The sequence below is a fragment of the Lathyrus oleraceus genome, chromosome 6 (genome assembly GCF_024323335.1).
Source record: "Lathyrus oleraceus cultivar Zhongwan6 chromosome 6, CAAS_Psat_ZW6_1.0, whole genome shotgun sequence".
NCBI lineage: Eukaryota > Viridiplantae > Streptophyta > Magnoliopsida > Fabales > Fabaceae > Lathyrus > Lathyrus oleraceus.
The window spans coordinates 390,513,685-390,518,274 of NC_066584.1; positions in this window are offsets into that span (position 1 = coordinate 390,513,685).

Consider the following 4,590-nt stretch of genomic DNA (forward strand, 5'->3'; position numbering starts at 1 on the left):
AGCTCCATTTATATTTCCCATTCTACACCTGCCCTTAATTAACAAGGTAAATTGTTTACACGTAGGAGCATAACTATTTTCCATCAAGGCATGCAAAATACAATGAGCTTCATCAAAAAGCACAAGTTCTAATAAATCCATTAAAAAGGGCCTCGTATGGATCAACATTAGGAGTAACTGCTAACATATTCATTTTTTTTTACCAGAATGCTATTTTTATCTCATTTTGTTCAAAGAACTTACTAACAAGCATATTTAACGTAAAACAATCAGCTTTGAAACCTTCAACTATTATCTTTCTTAGAAATTTTACAGCGACATCTAATGATCCAGACTTAGAATATCCAAGAATAAGAGACTGCCATGTTAATCAGTTACCTCTTTGAACTGTTCGATAATTACTAAAGTCTAGTTTCAAATTATAAATTTTCAAATATGTTCAATTTTCCAAACTTCCACCTCAAAATTCATCATGATCCAAGTTTCAAATGAAAAAATGTTCAACATGAACGTTGTTCCCTTTAATCTCACCTTTCCAAAACATCCAAGATCATCTCATTTGGATCAAAATTTAAGGACTTGCGCATGTGTGTAAGTTAAAGCACCATTTGGATAATTTCAAGTTCCAATTTTCACATACATTTGCATGAGCTTCTAACATGATTTCAACATGAAGTACATTGAACTTTGAATCAGATGGCATCATTTCATGGGCCTAACGCACGCCCATGCATCCATGCAAGGGACAATTTGAAAATTTGCCAAATTTGAAAGTGTGCAAATTGTTGGTGTAAGCCCTAGAGGCCAATACTTTTGGTACTTGTATCGAATTATTTATTAATAATAAAAGACTTTTTCTTTATTATGTTTGTTTAATAAAGTTCCTAGAATAGCTAGTCCTTTTAATGTATCAAGTGTGACTTAATCATGAGATCCCATTAAACATAATGACACTATTCTTAAAGTATCCGTAGTCGAGCTTTATTGTGAAATGGGATAACATTAAAGCATTAAGACTATTATGTATATAGACTGATGATCACATCTCATGGATCATGGATAACAAGTTATCAAGTCTTAAACATAGGTATAAATATTAAGAGTAATATTTATACTGGATGGACCCGCTATGAGAATAAAATATAGAATGTTATACAAAGTGTCATAAGTTATTCTCATGGTGATAATGGTGTATACCACCCTTCGACCTGAAACCACTATGGACCCTAGATGTAGAGTCGAGTGCCTTATTGCTGATCAAACATTGTTCGTAACTGGATGACCATAAAGACAGTTGATGGGTACTCCACGAAGCATGTTGAGGGACATGAGTGACCTAGGTGGAATTTGTCCATCCTGCATAACGGGATAAATGTCTACGGGCCAAATATTGAATTAGACAAGGATGACACAGTCTATGCCTTGTGTTCAATATAGACATAAGGGCAAAAAGGGTAATTGTACACATAAGTATTATCACAAAAGGATTGTCAGATCACATGACATTTTTGTGTATTGGGTAGTAGTGATGTGTTGTTAGATACCACTCACTGTTTATTATGTTAAATATGTGATTTAATATAATTGCCAATGTCGCGTAAGATACGTTGTATTTAAGTGAATTGTAGAACATCGTAAGGTACGATATAATTAATTAGAATACGAAATATGGTAAGGTATCACGCACTTAAGTGATTTTGGCATATTATAAGATATAAGCCATATACACTTAAGTGAGTTTTTTAGCTTGCAGCCCACACAAGTGGTTCTATAAATAGAACCCTTGTGCAGAAGCATTTGTGCAGTTGTAATTTCGTTTCTCTCTCTCTCCCTCTCTCTTTCTCACTCACTCACCCAAAGCCTTCATTCGTAGCAACTAGCACTGAGATTGAAGGATCCGTTCGTGTGGACTGAGTGGAGGCGTTGTCACCATTCAACATTCGTGATCGCTCCGTAGATCTTCATCAAATGTTTCAATCGCCACAAGAGGTAACGATTCTATCACTGATCATGCGCATTCGTAAGGATCACTAAAGGAGATTTTTTTTAAATTTCGCTGCGTTTTTGGTCGCTCTTCTCCTTCACAAATATCATTCACATTGGCTATAAATAAGACTCATGATCAGAAATGGGGTCCCTCTTTCCCAAGCTTCAACTCCTTTCTTCCCCAAACACCATTGAAAGGATAATCTTGAAGGTTTCTTGAGAAACCGAGTTTCAATTCTCCTTTTATTTTAGGATTGAAACTCCAAGAGTCCAAGCTTTTTAACCATTCAAATCATCTTCTGCAAGCTTCTAGAGTCAAGTCAAGCCAAATTGGAAGCAAAATCAAGCTAATCTGAAGCTCCTCGAAGGTGAGATTTCAGAAACTTTTCTTCTTCGATTCTCCCTCATTTCTCATCCATTTTGACTGATTGTTGGTTTGCTGAAGTCCTATCAATGTAGGCAAGAAGATTGAGTTACTTTAAGGTCAAATCGAAGCAACTGAGTTCATGATCCTCAAAATTCAAATCCCTATATCTTTTCATATACTTTGAATTTGACAAAATTGAGGCCAGATTCGAGATCCTGAGCATTTTTTTCTTTAAATTCATGTCTTGCTTTTTCATTTTGGTGATGGTTGATGGTGGACCAGTCCGGTGAGGTCCGCCGGAAAAGAAGACCGGAGCTCTGGCTCTGGTGATGAGTTGTCTTGCATCTCAACCATATGATTCTTTTAAAATGTTTTAATCTCATGCGTTGCTTTTGAATACCAAGTTTATGCCGCATTGAATGCAGTGCACCATGGAACGCGCATTTTCATCCATCTAATTTGCCACCTCAATTAATGAGGGAGATCAAATGGCTCTCATTTTTTTGAATTTCTGATTATTTTATTTAATTGTTTATTTTTAATTAATTCATATTAATTTCATTATTAATCCAAAAAATATGAGACTTTCACCAAAAAAATTCAAATCTTTTTCTCTTTCATTTTCTGAATTAAAATTATTTTTTGGATTAGTATTGATATTTTTCATGACTTAATTGTTTTTGTGCATATTTTTAATTGTTTAAAAATACTTCTTACTTTTTAAAAATATTGAAATTTTTTCTCCAAGGTCTTTTGACCTTGTTTGACCTATGATAAATCTCTTGGCCATTTATTTGGTGTTTTGAAGAGGTTTTAGGTTTTTGATCAAACATATTTAATTTAAATGTATTTTAATTTGATTTTTACTTGTTTAATTGTGTAGAAATTATGTTGAGCCATTTTTATTGACTTGTGAAGTTTGAATATGTGTTTGAGCCTTTGTCAAGGTTGATTTGACTTTTGTTGGATTAAAATCATTGGATTTAGGGGATTGATGAAATGTACATTTCATCTCCCAAAATGAATGAATGGTTTTAATTTGATAAAATTCCTCCCATGACCAATTGTGTTTGTTTTATTTCCCCTCCCTCTTCATCTTCAATCCCATTCTATCCTATCCCTTTTATTGACCAATGACATCTCAATATCCTAAGGCTAATTAGTTCATTAATAACTTTGTGTTAGATGAACCAATACAAGTATGGATGAGATTAGGTCCATCCTTTGATCATTTTATTTTTTTGTGTGGTATGTTTTAGGAGTGCGGTTCACTATACCATATCTCTAACATGCATTAACACCAAAATTCCTATTTCCCGGCCTCAGATAGTTGTGACTTCTACATAAGTCCAATTACGATTGCTTAACATAGCGCTAAATTTTTACCCAAAAGCATAACATTCTAGTAAGTGAGATTGTAAGTCTCCCCCCTTTCATGGTATTATGTGGAAACTTGGCCTTTTTTCCTTCCTTTGGAAGATGTCTTGGTTCAAGGATCCATGCTTTGAACCTGTGTCTAATGCCTTATTCTGAGCCATTCAAGGAGTATGTCATCTGATACATGGGAAGATTAAGAAGAAGACTATGAAGTGGCTAGCTTGGATGTGGCTATCTTTATTTGATGCCTTGCTCTTCATCTTGCTACTTGTTTATTGATATTGCTTGATTTAAAGTCCAAAGGAAAAATGGGTTTCTATATGACATTCTTGTCTATTGGATTGCATCCCATTGGTCAGATCTTTTCAACTCTTAACTTTTAAATTTTTGCTTAGGATTAGTCTCTTCATCTCCTCCCACTTCTTAAATTTTAAATCTCTCCCTCTTTTCAAAAACCTTATTTGCTTGTGATTTTAAACTTAGACTTTATTACAAATTAGAAACTTTGGCCTTATGTCGTTGCTTTTTTAAAATTCTTTTCTTAATCAAACTTGTAAATGAACCTAACCATATTTGACTTAAAATTTCAAAAGACAAAAAGAACTAACACACATTCAAACTCTTTTAGGCCTTTTGTGCCTCTTTTAAACTTAAATTTTTGTTAAAAGCAATTCACTCACTTTGAAATTGATACCACGAACTATGAGGTTTTGATCCCTCATTTTATGTTGGTACGTAGGCACAAGTCCTAAGGTTTTGTCAAACACAAAAATATAATTAATGAATTTTTTTCTCATCCCTACACTCTATTTATTGCAAACATCATTTTATACCAAAACACATACACACATAAAAAAGGG